At 35.8% G+C, this 22570-nt stretch overlaps 1 protein-coding gene and 4 non-coding genes across 5 annotated transcripts in view; all 5 read left to right on the forward strand.

Annotated features, from left to right (window-relative positions):
- Positions 1–22570, forward strand: part of eya (eya transcriptional coactivator and phosphatase 2) — a 630584-nt gene that overhangs the window by 9642 nt on the left and 598372 nt on the right. The gene's annotated exons all lie outside the window — the stretch shown is intronic.
- On the forward strand, positions 12756–12829 carry TRNAS-GCU (transfer RNA serine (anticodon GCU)). The gene has a single exon. It is a non-coding gene; the product is annotated as a tRNA-Ser (tRNA).
- On the forward strand, positions 13485–13557 carry TRNAS-GCU (transfer RNA serine (anticodon GCU)). Its single transcript has one exon. It is a non-coding gene; the product is annotated as a tRNA-Ser (tRNA).
- TRNAS-GCU (transfer RNA serine (anticodon GCU)) lies at positions 13776–13848 on the forward strand. The gene has a single exon. It is a non-coding gene; the product is annotated as a tRNA-Ser (tRNA).
- Positions 14358–14430, forward strand: TRNAS-GCU (transfer RNA serine (anticodon GCU)). Its single transcript has one exon. It is a non-coding gene; the product is annotated as a tRNA-Ser (tRNA).

Genomic DNA, 22570 nt, shown 5'->3' on the forward strand with positions numbered 1-22570 from the left:
TCAAACATTGTGAAGTTGAAAAACTCGTAGAGGAATATCGATTATTGCAATAAAGAAATTCGATGTTATTATTCAGTAATGCCAATTGCGAAAATCGAAATACAGGTTTAACATTGTTAATTACATGTACTTCACTTTTCTCTTATTATTATAATAACAAATACATTTTCATTATCTGCTGAAATCATAATTTAATTTAACAGTAACAGTGGGGACAGCTATATATCAATGCTTATGTATTCACAGTGAGACATGTTGCTACACAGTGAAGCATCTCTGTATAGATAGGCTTAATTAAAACACGAATTTTATTACGCCATACGAAAGGCAGTTTGATCAAAGACATTATTACTATGCAAGGTCTTTGAGTTTAATATGCGATGATGTTACATAAATTTGAACGTCTATTAATAGTTTAATTTCAATACAAATGTTATAGGCTACAATTTTATAGGTTACGTTAGGCCTACCTGTGGAAGCAGGACCAATGTCAGCTGTGCCTTGTTTCGACCGTTACTTACAATGAGTGCTACACGAAAGCATTTTTATAGCTCGACAAACGCATTCTCGCTGTAGTGTGTAACGGAACTAAAACTGCAACTACACAGTTCAATATTCCAATCGCGTATGCGTGCAATCTGGGAAGAATAGAATCAAGTTTAAAAGGTACGTTCAATTAAGATGCATAAAGATTTTGTGTCTACATGGTGCGCCGTTTTGAACGTGGTCTTCACTGCGTAAATATAGGCCCTATTAATTAATATTAAATATCAATCTTGCATTCATTGCTTTAAAGTTGAAAGAAAAGTTTAACCGTGTAGTTGCATCTTAATGTATTCATGATCATCAATTTACGGGGAAACAGTTGGCGACAACGACTAAACAAAAGAACGACCATGCGATAAATTGATAGCGATAAATCTAGCTGCAGAAATTATCGCAAAGTCTGACTGTGATTGGTTGGAATTAAAAATTTCATTACACTTCATTGGTCGAAAATGGAATGACGCCATATAAACGAAATAGTCGATATAATATACGTAGATACTTTTGCTATGGACTATAAAATTTGCGATTATCCTTGTTAATGAAGAGTAAGATTTTTAACGACTCTAAAATCCCGAGGGACTAAAATCTTCAATTAATTAATTGTGTATATCGCAGACAGGAATGTTGGCTAATATTAATAATGTGAAAAACAAGTTATTTCGTAGTGTACAATGAGAAAGTAGGGCTATATCCCACCAATTCATTTTAAATTTAACCACTGTAGAAGGACATCCCGCGTTATGGCGTCGTGGTCTAAGGCATCCTGCCTAGGACTCGCGTTACAGAATGCACGCTGGTTCAAGTCCTCATTGGGGAAGAAATTTTGGCTAGAGACCGGTACCCACCCAGCATCGCGATGCATTATAACGGCTGGCGGGATCATGCTATCTACACGATGCCTCCATTTTGGTTGGATGATCGTCCACCTCTGCTTCCGCATGTGGCCATCATTCGGCTGGTCGATCTGGGCCCTGAATTAGTTTAATATAGAAGGACTACATGTAGGCCTACATCTGATTTTTTTCCTTAGATTGACTTTTGTAAACTTTCAAGTTTCGAATTACCACCAGTTTTACCACACTTCAGCGATATTTGCGTAATAGATCTTGTTTTTCTTGACATTGTGCAGCCTTTATATTACTTACTTACTTACTTACTTACAAATGGCTTTTAAGGAACCCGAAGGTTCATTGCCGCCCTCACATAAGCCCGCCATCGGTCCCTATCCTGTGCAAGATTAATCCAATCTCTATCATCATACCCCACCTCCCTCAAATCCATTTTAATATTATCCTCCCATCTACGTCGCGGCCTCCCTAAAGGTCTTTTTCCCTCCGGTCTCCCAACTAACACTCTATATGCATTTCTGGATTCGCCCATACGTGCTACATGCCCTGCCCATCTCAAACGTCTGGATTTTAAGTTCCTAATTATGTCAGGTGAAGAATACAATGCGTGCAGTTCTGTGTTCTGTAACTTTCTCCATTCTCCTGTAACTTCATCCCGCTTAGCCCCAAATATTTTCCTAAGCACCTTATTCTCAAACACCCTTAACCTATGTTCCTCTCTCAGAGTGAGAGTCCAAGTTTCACAACCATACAGAAGAACCGGTAATATAACAGTTTTATAAATTCTAACTTTCAGATTTTTGGACAGCAGACTGGATGATAAGAGCTTCTCAACCGAATAATAACACGCATTTCCCATATTTATTCTGCGTTTAATTTCCTTCCTTTATATTATATTTCATAATCCACCTCCAGCTTAGAATCCGATTCGCCCTTAATTTCTCAATCTCTTGTCATCTCAGTCCTTGGACCGATTTTATTTTTAATATATATTAATGACCTTTTAAGGATAGACCATAAAGAATATGAAGGTGATTTATATTCGTATGCTGACGATACTGTTTTACTTTTTAGTGGAAAAACTTGGACTGATGCTTATTATAATGCAAATTGCGGCTTAAAATTAATAAAAAATGGTTCGATTTAAATTCACTTGTAATTAATAAAGATAAAACAATAGCTATCCCATTTTCTTTAAATGATAAAGGTAATAAACCAATTTCATCTGTACTACAAATTAAAATACATAATACTGATTGTTCCGATATAAATTGCAATTTTTGAGTTATTAATTAAGTTAATGAGGTTAAATACTTAGTTATAATTATTGATAATCATTTAAAATGGAATAATCATATTCATTATATTTGTAATAAATTACGTAAAACATTATGTTACTTTGTTATTCTAAGAACTATTTTGTCAATTAACTGTTTACGTATAATTTATTTAGCAATATTTCAATCTATATTTATGTACTAGCCGTAACCGTGCGCTCCGCTGCACCCGTTAGAGATAAATATAAATTAATTACATAATTAAAATAGGACATTTGATCCAGGGAACATTCGTGTTTGATAGAAGGATAAATCGCTTAATATGTTACTTAATTTAAATTGCATCCAAATAATTAAAATGCGATCATTTTGGTCCAGAGACACTCATTTGGTGCAACGACAATTCCTGTAACATGTTTCTTAATTTTTATTACATGCAACCATAGTTTAATGAACATTGACATCATTTAGATTTAAAGTGTATATTTTATTTTCCTTGTTATAGGTTTCCATTGAATTATGGTAATAACTTAATTTTAACCCTTGTTTTCTACGTATTCAGTAAATGGCGCTTGGCCCACTATGGTTCTGAACCCTTCAAATAACTTATATTATATTATATTATATTATATTATATTATATTATATTATATTATATTATATTATATTATATTATATTATATTATATTATATTATATTATATTATATTATATTATATTATATTATATTATATTATATCAGAAGTTACTGTAATAACAATATAGCATTATGTCCATCTAGAGAAACTACACTTTCCAATGGTGAAATAATAATTAATTATAGAAATCGGTTAATTTAGCTTCCGATATTACTTCATACAAACACAGAAACATTCTCTGTAGGCTATCTTTCACAGCTTTCGATTGTTGCTGTCCAAGGCCCCTTATAGACGAAATCATTTCTTTTTTAATTCATTACACGGCCTTAGATGGCAGTTATTTTAATTTTAAAACTCATTTATCTCATTAAATATCAGTCCTATCAAAATTTTTGAAGGAATAAAACTTATCGCAAATTATTTTTAAAGAAACATTTGTTACGTAAAATTTTTCACAGAAATCAATAATAAGCGAGATATTTCGATTTATTTAATTCAGGCCCCCTTATAATCCCCTTTTTAAATAATGTATTTTGAGTACCATATAGCCTAAAATCTAAGTTACAACGAACTTAATTTATATTCCAATTTTCATCGAAATCGGTTCAGCCATTATCGCGTGAAAAGGTAACAAACATACAGACAGACAGACATACAAACAAAAATTTCAAAAAAGCGATTTTCGGTTTCAGGGTGGTTAATTATATATGTTAGGACCAATTATTTGTCGAAAATCGAAAATTACCAGAAAAATTTCGGCTACAGATTTATTATTAGTATAGATGCTATCATAGGTTGGGGTGGAACTTATAAATCCAACCTTTATCCGTTAATTTTACTACAGAAAAAAGTATTAAAAATTTGGTTAAATAAGCAGAAAGATTATCTAACTGAATTGTTGTTTAAACACTTCAAAGTTTTCGATATTAAACAAATGTATTATTTTATTTTATTAAAATATTTTCATAGCAATTTTAATAACTTTGAAAGGTATATACATAAATGTAGAACTAAAAATATAAATTCTCTCCGTTTGTCTGAACCAATGCAGCTTTTTATCTTAGCATGAGTCAAGGTCCCAGATTATTAAACAAATTTTATTCCAATCATATTTCAACCACGAATCCTCTCCAAATTACTGAAAGAAAATTGTATTGGATTTATAGTTTGGGTTTAAACATATTACACACTATTAGATCTGTATTCACTCTCAATTTTAATTTTATTTTTGTCTGTATTGGAATCCCCTCCTGAGCACGAGTCTTACTCATTCAGGAGTGGTTAGTTTATCTTTCGTTGTATTTATTAACTTGTATTCATTTCAAACTTACTAGCAATAAAATAAATAAATAAATAAGATTCGTTCTTATAAGTAGAACTGTTTTAGTTTTTCAGCCATTAAGATAATAAAAAAAAAAAAGACAATTGCAATCGAAGACTTAGAAATACTAACGAAACAGATGTAGGCTATCTGAATTGTTCACACGTGTAACTTTTCTATTTTTATTTATTTACTAGCCGTACCCGTGCGCTCCGCTGCACCTGTTAGAAATAAATATAAAGTAATTACATAATTAAAATAGGACGTTTGATCCAGGGAACAACTTTTACAACAGCGCAAGATAATCTGCTTCGCTCATTACCCAATTTTTTTGCATTGCATTATTGCATATATATTTTATGTATTTTAACACGATTCAATTGAGCATAGTTAAAATTTGAATTATAAAATAATGGATTGCTAAGCTAACGTACTATTACTGCATACTAAATCAATACACTCTCGTTGTTCGTTAATTCTCTGAGATTAAAATGAGTGTACATAAATATTATTTTAAGAAATACAGAAAACGAATGTACAAAATAGCCTATCAAATTTTCTGTGCATAAAAAGCTATTTTAATCTTACCTGTCCTCGATTTACTCAGGCGTTACTGTAATAACATTATAGCATTATGTCCATCTAGAGAAACTACACTTTCCAATGATGAAATAATAATTAATTATACAAATCGGTTAATTTAGCTTCTGATATTACTTCATGCAAACACAGAAACATTCTCTGTAGGCTATGTTTAATAGCTTTCGATTGTTGATGTCCAAGGCCCCTGTTTCGATTGTTGTTGTCCAAGGCCCCTTATAGACGAAGACATTTGTTCTTAATTCGTTGCAGCGTCTTAGGTGGCGTTATTTTAATTTTAAACCTCATTTATCTCATTAAATATCAGTCCTATCAAAATTATGGAAAGAATAAAACTTATCGGAAATCATTTTTAAAGAAACTTTTGTTATGTAACATTTTTCACAAAAATCAATAATAAGCGAGGTATTTCGATTTATTTAATTCAGGCCCCCTTATAACCCCCCTTTTAAATAAAGTATTTTGAATGCCATATAGCCTAAAATCTAAGTTACAACGAACTTAATTTATATTCCAATTTTCATATAAATCGGTTCAGCCATTATCGCGTGAAAAGGTAACAAACATACAGACAGACATACAAACAAAAATTTCAAAAATGCGATTTTCGGTTTCAGGGTGGTTAATTATATATGTTAGGATCAATTATTTTTGGAAAATCGAAAATTACCAGAAAAATTTCGGCTAGAGATTTATTATTAGTATAGATTTTTTAATTTCTCCGTCCGAATACAAAGAACAATAGACATGGTGCTTGATTTAAGTTGCAAGTAAATTGTAATAACAGCCTGTCATGAACTGAATGCAGGCGATGCTTTATTACGTCATAAAAGATACCACTCGCAATGCAAATTCAGGGAAGGAAGCAAGAATGACCTGCAAACCGCATATTCACATTCGAGTAATCGGAAACTTACTGCAGTACCATGTAGGGCTAATAGCTTCCGCTGATAGTACATTCACTAATAAATCTACGGACTCAGGTTCGATTCCTAGCAGAGAAGATTGGTTTAAGTATCTGTCATCTTTTGCGATGGATTGTAAGTCCGTGATCTCGTGTCTGTTTCAGGGAGCTAGAACGTATTGAACTCCTGATTATTTTTTATGTTTGTATATTTATGATGTACAGGGAAATCACTTTATTTTTACTAACATTTTTAACATTAACCTGGCTATACTCGGAAACACTGTTACCCCCCTCCCATTACAGGAGTTTGGAGTTGCTAGTGAAATATGTAAACAAATCATTTTACTAGCTATAGGAGGAGAGAAAAGTAGTGCATCCATTTATGTTACAGGGAAATATAGTATTACGATTTTCAGTTTGTCATTACGTTACAGTATTTTATCAAAAAACAGTAGAATAGTAACAATTTTTTTCACAAATTCAATTCTTCAGGCGGTTATATACATTATGTAATGTCTACTTTATTCAGCATATTGCTAACCTAATTTATTCCTGAGAATTTTGTGAGCACTTCCGTAAGAAACCCCAATTTCTACAGCTAACTTCTTGACCGACTTATTACGACCTCACTCCATCCTTTCTCTAGCATCTTCTACAGCATCTTCTGTCACCTTAGTTGGCCATATTACACTTTTCTTCCATTCTGTACACTGTGTTGCTTTAAATTTATCTACCAGATTAATGACATTTCTACGAAAATATTCCGTAATGATATAATCAGGAAATTGTGAAGAAAAAAAAAACAAGAAAAACTGTTGTTCACATTCGGTTACATTGTAATTCCAGTTTCCATCATTGTCCTTCATACCTACAAACAGTAAAACAAAACTCTTGTTTAAATAATGCTGTTAAGTACCGTACCATATTATAGGGTACCGTACTTTCGGGAACTCTAATCTTCACTTGTGCTCAGTCCACACAGATAAATTCAGTTACGCTACACACCATAACTGTGTGAAAATAAACTTCAATAATATAAGCTCTTTCTTCTATAGAATACGCAACATATTTCTGAAACACACTGTACTTTGTACTGTTTGCTTCACTGCTAGCCATAAGTTTGTGTGACTGACGTTAGCAAGGACATTAGTGAAAGCGGTGGGAGTCGAGTAGTACATTCAGAAACGCAGGTACAATAAAAATTGAAGTAAAAATAAAATGATGTCCCTGTACTAGCTCAGCGTTGTCAGACAGAGACTAAACGGAGCGGAGCGCTCCACTATGACTCGTTGCGTGCTCCGGTGTTCCCACAGACATAAGCAAGTTCACGCTCCGACTGCACTCTCTAGCTCCACAACCGGTTTTGGAGCTTACAACTCTGATACTACTGTACTAGCTTCTGAAGTCGGCCTCGGTAGCGCAGTTGGCATAGCGTTGGTCTTCTGTGCTCGAGGTTGCGGGTTCGATCCCGGTCCAGGTCGACGGCATTTAAGTGTACTTAAATGCGACAGGCTCATGTCAGTAGATTTACTGGCATGTAAAAGAACTCCTGCGGGTCAAAATTTCGGCACACCGGCGACGCTGAAATAACCTCGGCAGTTGCGAGCGTCGTTAAATAAACCATAAAAAACTAGCTTTTAAATTGACTGATATAGGCTAATAGATTATACGTATTCTGCCGTTTTGAAAGTCTTTTTTAAATTCAAATTTACATGTATGCCTAGGCTATGTCGGAATAATGTGAATTATTTTTAAAAGTTATTTTACAAAAGAAAGTTATACATATCTGTATATACAGGCAGTGCCTATCTTATATCGTACAGTGTCCAGCAAAGAAAGGGGCCAATATAAATAGCCCACCGTATTTTCTCGAATAACTATCGCAATTTTTTTTTTCGAAATATTACAAATAAATACAATAAAAAGAACTTTCAAAAATTGTAATAGAGCAACACTGTTAAAACTTTACAAACTAATGGCGATCCCAACCTTGCTTTATGGGTGTCAAAGTTGGGTTTTGACTATCTCACAACAGAAGAAAATAGAGGCTGCTGAGATTAAATTTTTGAGACAGGTGGCAGGTTATAGATTCATATATAAAAAGAGAAATGAAGATATTAGAAAAGAATTGGAAATTCAGAGTCTAAATGAAACAATCATTGAATACAGACAAAGATGGCAAGATCATATACAAAGAATGGATGAAGATCGTATACCACAAATAATAATCTATATATATAATTTGAACTGGTAATGGAAATTACGGGAAAACGGCAGAACGGATTTTAATAAATGACCCCTCATTTTGAAGCTTCGAACCCAAAGTTTTTCGGAAAAATAGTAGTTTTCAGTGAAATGTCAATTTTCCTACATCATTTTCCTTTTTTCCAAAATCCATCTGTCGTCAGTTTTGAGAACTAGCTAATAGCATTCACGGCCGACTTGATATTCCCTTCGCTTTTTTGTAAAGGAGAAGCGAAGCGAGCATCAAGTCGGCCGTGTTGCATTTCAGAATAAAACAAGACACATACTACAGTAAACAATATTACACGAAGGCCATGATCTGCAAGAATGCTGACATATTTAGAGCTCAAATTAAATTGGTCATTAAAAACTTAACTTACTAAAAATAATTTACAGGTTCGATTCTGTGGTGTGTAATTTTCTGGGCACAGCTGTGTATTGTATATTAATAACTACAAAACTTGAAGTGGTTTGATGACATTATTACCATTAGAAATGAAATATTATTGTAGTTAATGCCTTGATGTGACTATTTTTCATTAATTATACATATTAATGCTATATTGATGATATGAAAGTGAAACGTTTTGGGGTTATATAAGTAGATGTAGAGAATAACTTAAATTAGATTTTGATTTCTATATTTTACTGAGTGGCGGCTATATAGTATATGTTACTGAATGCTATAAAACTTACGTAAGATAACAATATGGTAATTATTAATCAAGTGGGGTTGGGTCTTTTTCATATATTTAATGGCCGTGTGCGATATTTATATGCGTGGTTCTCTTCAGTATTGGCTCGAGAGAGAGTATCTTTCATTGTTATGGAAGCAAATATTTGATATTTGGTATATTTGGTCACAGCACTTCTTTACATGTAATGGTGTACTTCACATTTCTGTATCCGGTACCACCATTAACACATACAGTAACACATATTTGCAGTACACGTCTACACAACTTCTACCAATTAAACTATGTACCTTTTTTTTTATTATTACTTGTTCAATCTCCCTTTCAGTATTTCTCCTACATTTCGTTTGCTATTCTCTATTTGATCATTAATCGTAATATGTCTAAATTTATATACGCCTTTCAAACCCCCTTTTCCCTCTAACTACTATTCACTAAGATTTCAATTTCACTTATTCTCTATAAATTATCATATTGAATTATTTGCCTTATTTGTTCTTTGACCTTTTCTCCTATCTTTCTCTTATATTCATTTACTGTTCCAACGTTCAAATGTGGGTACTAATTTTATGCTGTCACTTGTTCATTTCTCTTAACCCTTTTTCACTTTTCACTCATTCATATTTGCTCTCACTTTTAACTTTCTCTCTATTCCACTTATACCTAATCCTTTCACAATACCCTCACTTCCTATAAATACTTATATTTCTCTCTACACATCAGCTTATACACTTTCTCGCTCCCCTATACTTCTCTATCATTTACAAATACAATTACCCTTTACTAGTACTTTTTGATCACATCCCCACATTTTTTAATCATATCTAATACCATTGCTATATCCTCAGCAGTCGCAGGTTCTGACCTTTCTTTACTGCTTGTCTCTGCTTTATTTCTATCTGTCTTTCTTTCTATTTCCTTCTTCTTCTTCTTCTTCTTCTTCTTCTTCTATTCCTCTTTTATTTCCCCCCCCCCACGCTTTCACTTATGGAAGCAAATAACTTTCCGAATGTTTGGTATTCTTCATTGAAAATAAATCTGAAAAATGTATATTTGAACGTCTAATGAACTCAGTTTGCAGCATTTGCTGCACAAGCCACTAGTATAAAGTATAAACCTGTAGGTAGAAGAAATGTCGGCAGTCCACGGATGGGATGGTCGGATCAGTTTTCTTGAAGACGGCCACAAGGCTTATGCCGTGATGAAGATGATGATGATGATGATGATTATGATGATAAGTAAAAAATAGGGGCGCGTGGCTTATTGGAAATGAAGTTCGCAAGATTGCCATTGCCTTCCCGCGCGGGTATTTCAATTGTTAACATTGTTAAATTACATTTGGATTATCAGTTCATGTCCAGAATGAAGTTGAGGTATAATAACGGTCTTACTAATAAAAACTCTATATACAGACCGTTAACTGTCTTATACAATGAGTAGCTCGTTTATAAGTGGTGTGTAAATTCCTTACTAATAATCACTACATACGTCGTGTATAACAGTATAACTGTTACACAGCTACGTCATAGTTTCGTCATTACTTCGTTACGAAAGATAATAGAATATCTGAGGTTCTCTACTGGATCCGGTAGAGCGCTCTAGTGTGGCGTGTTAAATATCGATAGTACAACTGGCTCTAATCGATTACCACACTACATTTTGGTCAAAGAGTACAAGCTACAGCAATATTATTCTAATAATTCTATGATCTGTGGTTTGTTCTTCTGTGGTTACAAGGTAAACGTCATCATAAAATGACAGTCGATACGAACAGCTGTTAGAGGGGCAGCCATTTTTTCCCTATATACAACGCTTAAACAAGGGGTTTCGTGTATATTACTACAGCAAAGCAATTCCCATTGTATAGTTACAGCCTGTTTATACGTCCATAGCTTATTCACGGTTTATTAGTAACGTTTTGTGTCTCAACTCTGCATAAGTCTCGTATAAAAACTGTACACGGTTTATTATTAAGACTGTAAATGTATAGTTGAAAGTTACCCAGCAATTCTTCTTCAAATGATCGAGAGAAAAAACTAGGTAACTTGTCCTCCCAACCAGGATTTGAACCCGGGCCTGATCGTTTCATGGCCATACGTACACATTTTGAAAATTTTATTTTCAAATTTTCATCATTGACCAGTTATGTTTTACCCATCTTCGGGCAGTCTTTCATCATAAGCAAAGCAACGAAGGAAAAAATTAATCGGGGTCGGCAACCACCGCCGGTAGGCTGACTTGGGATCGTAGGAATCTGCTAAGCCGCAACGGTACTTTTATTTCCTGTTTCCACCTTTTTGCTGGTTGGCCGGTCCATCTTCCTGTCTTCCAATCTTCAGACTATAGTCCATTTTCATATTGAAGACCTCCCTCAAAGAAGGTTTATGTCATAGTCATAGAAGGTTGTATATCATATACTTTTTCATATGATTATGACATACAAACCTTCTTTGAGGGAGGTCTTCAATTATCTTCCTATCTTCTGACTTATAAGTCCATCATCAAATCTCCCTAGATTCCTGTATTCATACTATAAGTAGGCTTTAAACCCGTTGCGGCTCCTTTATTTTTTGTATTCATCTTTTTGCTGGTTGGCCGGTCCAGCTCCTATTTTCAGACTATAGTCCATCTTCGTATTGAAGACCTCCCTCAAAGAAGGTTCTATATCATGTATATTTTTTCATATGACTATGACATACAACCTTCTTTGAGGGAGGTCTTCAATTATTTTATTTTTCTTCCATCTTCGTATTGAAGACCTCCCTCAAAGAAGGTTGTATATCATGTATATTTTTTCATATGACTATGACATACAACCTTCTTTGAGGGAGGTCTTCAATTATTTTATTTTTCTATCTTCTGACTTATAAGTCCATCTTCATATCTTCGTGCCTAAATTCAGATTTATACAGTCCTTTCACTGTTAACGCATACATATCCCTACTATCACCAAGCCAGACCACCCCGCTTCTTACTCTATGTATAATTCGCGTTTATATAGAGATGTTAGACTACGTGTAGTATGCGCAAGAGATAAAAATTAGATAAATGTTGCAAATTGTTTGTTATATATACGGTATTTTTATTTCATACGTTACCTAGCTTGTAAATTTCTCTACCAAATGAGACTAATTTAAATGATCTAACTATACTTATATCTATATGTATAATTTTGTTGCTTACGAAACATTTTTGACTGCCTCCGTGGTCTGTTGGTCAGCGTGCTGGCGTCCAGATCGGGAGGTTCCAGGTTAGATTCGCGATTAGGCTCTCGGTGAATTTTTCTTGAGGAAGAGGAATTCCCTGGGTGTCTAGAGTCTTGGAAATTTTTATGAATATGAGTGTGCCGGGTTATTATTAATTAACTAATCATCACATGTATAAAAATACATCAGGACTGTTGCTGGGCAGTAACCTGAACACAAGTTTCAGCGTCACATTGTTGACAAATAACGCCATCTGTTAGCACAACCATAAAGCATCTAATAGATGCTATAGAGTTACCAACAACGAAAAAAAAAAAAAAAAAAACATTTTTAGAAAACTACAGCACCTATCACGATGGGAAATGTCTCATTCGAGTCAAGAAATTTGCAAAAATTATTCAAACCTGCTTTACAGGGAGCTACTACCCGAAAGCTAGATTTGGATAATACATTTTACTGTATAGTGTATAGTTCCTGGGGTAGCTCAGTCGGTAGAGCGTTCGCGCGCTAAGCGAAGGGTCCCGGGATCGATACCCGGCCCCGGAACAATTTTTCCTTGAAATTATTCAAACCTGGTTTACAGGGAGCTACTACCCGAAAGTTAGATTTGCATACTATATAGTGTATAGTTACTGGGGTAGCTCAGTCGGTAGAGCGTTCGCGTGCTAAGCGAAGGGTCCCGGGATCGATACACGGCGCCGGAACAATTTTTCCTTGAAATTATTCAAACCTGCTTTACGGGGAGCTACTACCTGAAAGCCAGATATCGTTACTGGAGGTACGTTAACAGAAAGCCACAATTTAAGTCACACAGTATTTGTGTGCACTCACAGTTGAGTTCTGGCGTCTTGTCAGCTCATGCGAGGTGTGTGGTTATAAAAGGAAAAATTGTGACGGTGTCGTGTATAGTTCCGGGGTAGCTCATTCGGTAGAGCGTTCGCGCGCTAAGCGATGGGTCCCGGGATCGATACCCGGCCCCGGAAAAATTTTTCGTTGAAATTATTCAAACCTGCTTTACAGGGAGCTACTACCTGAAAGCCAGATTTGTATAATACATTCGTTACTGGAGGTACGTTAACAGAAAGCCACAATTTAAGTCACGCAGTATTTGTGTGCACTCACATTTGAGTTCTGGCGTCTTGTCAGCTCATGCGAGGTGTGTGGTTATAAAAGGAAAAATTGTGACGGTGTCGTGTATAGTTCCGGGGTAGCTCAGTCGGTAGAGCGTTCGCACGCTAAGCGAAGGGTCCCGGGATCGATACCCGGCCCCGGAAAATTTTTTCCTTGAAATTATTCAAACCTGCTTTACAGGGAGCTACTACCTGAAAGCCAGATTTGTATAATACATTCGTTACTGGAGGCACGTTAACAGAAAGCCACAATTTAAGTCACACAGTATTTGTGTGCACTCACATTTGAGTTCTGGCGTCTTGTCAGCTCATGCGAGGTGTGTGGTTATAAAAGGAAAAATTGTGACGGTGTCGTGTATAGTTCCGGGGTAGCTCAGTCGGTAGAGCGTTCGCGCGCTAAGCGAAGGGTCCCGGGATCGATACCCGGCCCCGGAAAAATTTTTCCTTGAAATTATTCAAACCTGCTTTACAGGGAGCTACTACCTGAAAGCCAGATTTGTATAATACATTCGTTACTGGAGGTACGTTAACAGAAAGCCACAATTTAAGTCACACAGTATTTGTGTGCACTCACATTTGAGTTCTGGCGTCTTGTCAGCTCATGCGAGGTGTGTGGTTATAAAAGGAAAAATTGTGACGGTGTCGTGTATAGTTCCGGGGTAGCTCATTCGGTAGAGCGTTCGCGCGCTAAGCGATGGGTCCCGGGATCGATACCCGGCCCCGGAAAAATTTTTCGTTGAAATTACTCAAACCTGCTTTACAGGGAGCTACTACCTGAAAGCCAGATTTGTATAATACATTCGTTACTGGAGGTACGTTAACAGAAAGCCACAATTTAAGTCACACAGTATTTGTGTGCACTCACATTTGAGTTCTGGCGTCTTGTCAGCTCATGCGAGGTGTGTGGTTATAAAAGGAAAAATTGTGACGGTGTCGTGTATAGTTCCGGGGTAGCTCAGTCGGTAGAGCGTTCGCACGCTAAGCGAAGGGTCCCGGGATCGATACCCGGCCCCGGAAAATTTTTTCCTTGAAATTATTCAAACCTGCTTTACAGGGAGCTACTACCTGAAAGCCAGATTTATATAATACATTCGTTACTGGAGGCACGTTAACAGAAAGCCACAATTTAAGTCACACAGTATTTGTGTGCACTCACATTTGAGTTCTGGCGTCTTGTCAGCTCATGCGAGGTGTGTGGTTATAAAAGGAAAAATTGTGACGGTGTCGTGTATAGTTCCGGGGTAGCTCAGTCGGTAGAGCGTTCGCACGCTAAGCGAAGGGTCCCGGGATCGATACTCGGACCCGGAAATTTTTTCCTTGTAATTAAGAAGTGATGTCATAGAAATTAAAAATGAATTGTTAGAGCAATTTCATTATGGACGTAACAGAACGGCAGTAATTAAATACAATTGCTATATAAAGAAGAATTTTTAATACTGTGATCAGTTATCATTATGTGTGTGTATCTTGACATAAGGGTCGATATGATAATGGTGGGCACTATTACAAAGATAACAGTTACTTAGAATTCGTAAGAAGTAGACGTGACACTAGAATCTATAATCCCGTCGCTCTGATTTCTGGCAGCCAATCGCGTTGCAGGTCGGCTACATTTAAACGTGTGCGTCTTGTGATTCGCTGATTCATTTCTTAAGGCTCAATAAATACTTAATATAATCGCCCGCCATTTTAGCTCTTTCGTTGGCGTTCGCAGAAAGCACACGAAGACGTTATTTGCCGCTCAATTATTTGCTGAATTACATTGCGTTTGATTTATTATCATAGGAGCTACGACATGATAATGTTTAACGGTGTGGCAAATAGATTCCTCGTCTGGTAGCTCGGCAACGAAAGAACAAAAATGGCGAACGATACTACCTACCTAGACTTTATAGAGCCTTCACTTTCTAAGACGTAAGCAAAGAGGCGGAGTCACGCCTGAAATAACAGCGTCGGGACTATAGATAATTATATCAAGCAATTGTAGAATAGTATTAAAACGGTGACTTTATTGTAGGATTGCTAACGTCTTCATATGTGATAAGTAGACCTTTCCCCTCACTTTGCTGGTCTGAGTTATGAAAAATTGCATTCCTGGCAAGAGGGCATAGGCTTATAGGAGCAGTTACTTGTCTACAGGATTGCCATACGTACGACTGGAAAGAATCGTACACAGACAAATTACTAACTACATGAACGAACACAAACTATTCGACAAGTATCAGTCAGGTTTCAGAACTGGACACAACACAAGCACTGCTCTACTTAAAGTGACCGAAGACATTCGTGAAGCAATCGACTCTAATAAAGTAACAATACTAACACTTCTTGACCTTAGCAAAGCTTTCAACTCTGTAAATTTCGACCTGCTCACCCATAAATTGAGAAATCTGCATTTGTCAGAGACTGCTGTGAGTTGGTTCGAATCCTACTTACGGGAAAGACAACAATGTGTTGTATCCGGGAATCGAAGCTCTTCCTGGCTTAACATAACATCAGGTATACCACAGGGTTCGGTACTCGGACCATTGTTGTTCACAATATATGTCAGTGATATTACATCTCATGTAAGGCATTGTAACTATCACTTGTATGCTGACGACCTTCAATGCTACATCTCTTCCCGCTTAGATCGAATAAATGACGCTATAGATAAATTGAACGAAGACATTGACTCGATTGTGACATGGACAAAGAAATTCCATCTTAATATCAATCCTGGAAAGACACAAGCAATCATATTAGGACACAAACGGCAAACCGACGCTGTAAAGCACCTCGACATTTCCCCCGTTAAAGTAAGTACAGTGCATATCCCTTTCAGTTCTTCGGTAAAAAATCTTGGCATTCACATGGATAATAATCTCAACTGGGACATGCAAATCACAGAAACCTGCAGAAAAGTATATTCTATTATTCATGTGCTAAAAAGGATAAATGTTCATCTTCCCTCTTGCTTAAAAAAGTCCCTTGTGCAGACCCTTGTATTTCCCTATTTTGACTATGCTGACATTTTACTGACTGACCTTTCCAGCGACAACAAAATGAAACTTCAACGTGCTCATAATTTGTGTGTACGTTTTGTAAGCAATGTTCGTAAATATGATCATATTACCCCATCCCTGGAAGCAATAGGTTGGCTTAAACTAGATAAGAAAAGAAATTTACATTCACTTCTCTTTCTCTTCGAAATCTTGAACTCTTCTATTCCTTCGTACCTGTCGTCTCGCTTCACTTACCTTTCTTCCCACCACAATCTGAACACACGCTCTCGCCATGAAACAATACTAACAATACCATCCCATCGCACCTCTTCATACTCATCCTCTTTCACAATAGCCCTGCCAAGACTCTGGAACTCGCTACCTGCTAGCATCAGGGACTGTCGAAATAAAATTCAATTCAAGCGCAAACTTACTAGGCACTTGGTCAGTAATTGAGACTCGTTCAGACATGGTTTCTTGTAAATAGTTCTTTTAATCTACCACAAAATATCTCAATATCCGGTAATTTCATCACTATAGAATTTTGTTATTGTAGGTTTAATTTGTAATTTAGTAAATACAAAAATATTCTTTGTTCTTAACTTCTATGATAAAATGTCTAGCTTTCATTAATCAGGTATTCTTGTCGTACTTTAATTTTTATTGTAATTGTAATTGTAAATTTAATATTAATTGTAATCTTATTGTTCATGTTATAGTTGTAATCCCCTGGTAGAGGGGCAGAGAAGGCCTGACGGCCTTATCTCTACCAGGTTAAATAAATAAATCTAATCTAATCTAATCTAACTATGACTATTTTGACTAATTGTACGAGGTACGACCGCACTCTATGTCGTACGCAATTTTGTACGACTACTTCACTGAAGGTCCCGCGCCGTGGCGTCGCCGTCTAAGGCATCCCGCCTAGGACTCGCATTACGGAGTGCGCGCTGGTTCGAGTCCTCATGGGGGAAGAAATTTTCTCATGAAATTTCGGCCAGTATATGGGACCGGTGCCCACCCAGCATCGTGATGCACTTGGGGAGCTACGATAGGTAGCGAAATCTGGTTGCGAATACCAGCTAAAACGGCTGGGGGAATCATCGTGCTAACCATACGATACCTCCATTCTGGTTGGATGATCGTCCACCTCTGCTTCCGCATGTGGGCGTGAGACCAGCAGCCGGCTGGTCGGTCGGTCTAGGCCCTTCACGGGCTGTAGCGCCACGGATTTCACTGAAGGGAAAAAATAATTGGGAACTTATAATGTTGGTTTATAATTAAAATAAAATTGATGGTTAATTCGTTCCTTTTAGACAAGTTTTCCTCATTTAATATGTCGTGGACTAATATGAAAGATACATGCTTTTAAGGGGGGGGGGGATGCTTTGAAAATTGATCTGGTAACCATGTTTGCCATGCAAGTCATAATTTGTCATCATGAGCTGTAGGTTTCAAGTATACGGCGCAATTATATAAAAATAATACGAGTTTAATTTTGTTAAATTCCTTGTTTGTTCGATAGATCATATATGTATCAGATAGGTCATCGATATGTGAAAATCTTTAGCACTTTGAAGAGAACTCGTCCGCCGTAAACGAACACGAGATAGCAGTACAGTCGCTAATGAAATTCAAATGGGAATTATGACGCGATTCCTTGTGTAACAACTAGATGGCAGCGTAGTAAACCTGACAAAAGTTGTTAACGTCAAAGCCTATAAGGCGACCTATCTGGGATATACTGTATACGTGATCTAGGATAAAGGAAATATTTTATCAATTAAATAGTCCCGCAGTAGCATTAAGAAGTCTAAACGCGCCGACATTATGGAGGTGTCGGGTTTGAGTCGACTGTAGATGAATTAATTTGATATAATTTTCAGTCGCCGCATTTATTGGCCTATCTGCCGCCTCGCCGGCCAAAGGTCGACTTCTGCTGACTTTAAATGTAAAAAAGTTGATTCAAACAAAGCGTCATCGTGCACGCCTTACTGCGATGACAGTGTTGATGATGAAGAAATGGGTGGTGATTTGTTTCAATGCTGAATGTCATTGTGGATGTGTACTATAATTAGTAGTATTTTTAATTGGAACTAAAATTTACTGGTAGATATATTTATTTTGCGATTCTTTATCAACTGCGTAATGACATGAAGCGTAATGACTCCAGTGCCGAAAGTTAACCAGCGTTTGCTCTTAGTGGGTTGAGGGAAAACCCGGAAACAACGTCAACCAGATAACACGTCTCATCCGGGATATGAACTCTGACCCGCTCGTTTCACAGTCAGACGTGCTAACCATTACTACACAGCGGTGGACTTGAAGTATATGAGGAAGTTGAGAAATTTACAATTGTATGCTGAAGTACGACATATTTCATAAGTTATTGCGACGGTTTCGATTCCTTTATGTGGCAACCCTGCTTTTCTCGGATATTGAATAGTAGACAAGGATGATGTCTTCATAGCAGAGTTGATGTTTGACGTGTCTAGAAGTAGACTATAAATTTTGCATGGAACTCTCTCATTCATGGATAGGATTCTTTTTTGTGCTGTAATTATTTTTATTATCGAATTTAATAAACCGTATTTCACCCTGAGGTATATTAAGGTTATAGTTGACATCAAAATACATATTTTATAACCAATAAACAAAATTGTGGTCAAGGTTACAATTCACATGAATTGTGTAGAAGAATGTACCTTAATGAAAGAATGGATCCTATTAAAGATTAATGAGATGTTTGAGGAATAATCGATTCAAAGATATACAAGAATGGCTAACCGTTTCAGAGTATTGTATTGTATTGTATTTATTAACATTCCATGGTATTCATACATGCTTACAGCTAGAATATGGAACAAGTCAAAAAACTTAATACTATTATAAAGTCTTAATTTATAGTCACAGTCTAGATGAAATATATACAGACGAGATTTACAATATAGTCTACTAGTACAACACATAGTTTTAGTATCAATTTCATGGAGTGTTATTGAATGTCATGAATTCACTTACAGAATAGAAGGCGTGAGAAATTAGGTACTTCTTTAATTTGTCCCTAAATAATTTTATGTTTTGAGTTTCATTTTTTATATCGATAGGGAGGCTATTAAAAATTTTTACTGCCATATAACGCACTCCTTTTTGATAGCACGATAGACTAGCCGATGGAGTATGAAAGTCATTTTTTGACGTGTATTTATGCTATGAACTGTTGAATTAGTTACAAAGTTTTCACGATTACATATGAGGAAGACTATTAATGAAAAGATATACTGACAAGCCATGGGCATTATTTGTAGTTTTTTGAAATAGTCCTACACGATTCCCTAGATTTGGCACCTACTATTATTCTAATTACTCTTATTTGTAATAAAAATATATTGTTACTATCTGTGGAATTTCCCCAGAATATTATTCCAAAACTCATTACGGAGTGGAAGTATGCAAAGTATATTGTTTTTAAGGTATTGATATTTACTATCTTTTGCATAGATCTAATAGCAAAACAAGCTGAATTTAGTTTGGGTGTAATTTCTTTAATATGATTTTTCCAATTTAATACATTATCGATTTTTAAGCCAAGAAATTTGGTTGTTGTTGTTTCTAATAGGGATCTATTGTTAATTATTGCGATACAAATTTGCGAGGTTGAATTTGGACAGGATTTAAATTGAATTTTGTTAGTTTTGTTACAATTTAATATTAATTCATTGACTGAGAACCAGTCACATATTTTGAAGAGAATTTCCTCTGTTGAAGATAGGAATGTGTTGGAGTTATTGGCTGTAATTACTATACTTGTGTCATCTGCAAATAATATGGGATGACCTACATCTTTTATAAGGGGGGCAAGATCATTTATAAACACTAGAAAAAGTAGGGGACCTAATATTGATCCTTGAGGATACACGATCTAAAAAGATAATCAATAATACATTAATATAACAAAGTTTGTCTTTCACTTTCAAATTAATTCTTAATCCATTAACAATGGAACAGTGAAGAGTAATAAAAGGATATTACAAGCAATGATTTACGGTTACAAATTACATACGTGATTCAGGAACAAGCACAATAATTGAAATGATAGCACAAGTAATGACTTATAACTAACGAAATTCTTGAAGGGCAATATATAAATTTACGAGATGGGCTTCTCTATTTTTATTTTCTTTTTCGAAGGAAGATTTGCTAAGAATGTTTTCGCCCTAAAAACTCCTTCTATATCAGCCGGGTTTGAGTCCTATGGGTCTGTTTTCAACCACAATTGTGATAAGCAGGCGACTATGGGGAACGTTTTCGTTCTCGAAATTTCTGAAAAATAATTTGTATAAGTACTTGTCAATATTGTTTGATTATTTATTTTTGCTATTAAAATTAAATTATAAAATTTCACACTATACTAGTCCGTATTACTAATCCATCCAATAATGAAAAAACGATAGTTATTTTATAATCAACAGTAAGGACCGGCGTTGTGTATTCATTAGTGTAATGCTGTGTTTTAGCTTGCGCTAGTTTATACGTGGAATATTAGCCTTAGCGCTGGCTATCTATGCTCGAATTGCGGGTTCGATCCCGGTCCAAATCGATGGCATTTAAGTGTGCTTAAATCCGACAGGCTCATGTCAGTATATTTACTGGCATTTAAAGAAACTCCTGCGTTAAAAATTCCGTCACACCGGCGACGCTGATATAATCTGGGCAGTTGCGAACTTTGTTAAAATAAAACATCGTAATTTTTAAAAAAGTAGCTGAAGGTAGGTTTGCATAAGGAGTACATAGGCTTAATGTTAGAGAAGATATATTAATTATTCAGGCTAAAATAGGCTCTACGTAAGGGATTTACCATGCTTAAATTATTTTTCCTTATTATTATTATTATTATTATTATTATTATTATTATTATTATTATCATTGTTATTATTACCTATTATTATTATCATTATTATTATTAAGTTTGTGGTTTTCACGCATCAGGATACACTGTACCCAGTTTGTAATAATTTCTTTTAAAATCGTTGAAGAGATGATGCGCATGTATTCTAAATATCTTAGTTGGGAGTGTAGATTGTGATACTATAACTGAACACAAAGTTTTCCATACTTATTATTGAAGTAACTATGCAGACGACAACTACTGCTACTACTACTACTACTACTACTACTACTACTACTACTACTACTAATAATAATAATAATAATAATAATAATAATAATAATAATAACAACCTTTACTTTTTAACTTTGCTCTAGAGTATGCCATTAGGAAAGTCCAGGATAACAGAGAGGGTTTTGAATTGAACGCGTCACATCAGCTGCTTGTCTATGCGGATGACGTGAATACGTTAGGAGAATATCCACAAACGATTAGGGAAAACACGGGAATTTTACTTGAAGCAAGTAAGGAGCTGGGTTTGGAAGTACATCCCGAAAAGACAAAGTATATGATTATGTCTCGTGACGAGAATATTGTATATGAAATGGAAATATAAAAATTGGAAATTTATCCTTCGAAGAGGTGGAAAAATTCAAATACCTGGGAGCAACAGTAACAAATATAAATGATACTCGGGAGGATATTAAACACAGAATAAATATGGGAAATGCCTGTTATTATTCGGTTGAGAAGCTTTTATCATTCAGTCTGCTGTCGAAAAATGTGAAAGTTAGAATTTATAAAACAGTTATATTACCGGTTGTTCTTTATGGTTGTGAAACTTGTACTCTCACTTTGAGAGAGGAACATAGGTTAAGGGTGTTTGAGAATAAGGTGCTTAGGAAAATATTTGGGGCTAAGAGGGATGAAGTTACAGGAGAATGGAGAAAGTTCCACAACGCAGAACTGCACGCATTGTATTCTTCACCTTACATGATTAGGAACATTAAATCCAGACGTTTGAGATGGGCAGGGCATGTATCACGTGTGGGCGAATCCAGAAATGCATATAGAGTGTTAATTGGGAGGACGGAGGGAAAAAGACCTTTGGGGAGGCCGAGACGTAGATGGGAAGATAATATTAAAATGGATTTTAGGGAGGTGTGATATGATGGTAGAGAACTGGATTGATCTTGCTCAGGACAGGGACCGATGGCGGGCTTATGTGAGGGCGGCAATGAACCTCCGGGTTCTTCAAAAGCCAGTAAGTAAGTAGGCTAAGTAA

The sequence above is a fragment of the Periplaneta americana genome, chromosome 3, assembly GCF_040183065.1.
Source record: "Periplaneta americana isolate PAMFEO1 chromosome 3, P.americana_PAMFEO1_priV1, whole genome shotgun sequence".
Taxonomy (NCBI): Eukaryota; Metazoa; Arthropoda; class Insecta; order Blattodea; family Blattidae; genus Periplaneta; species Periplaneta americana.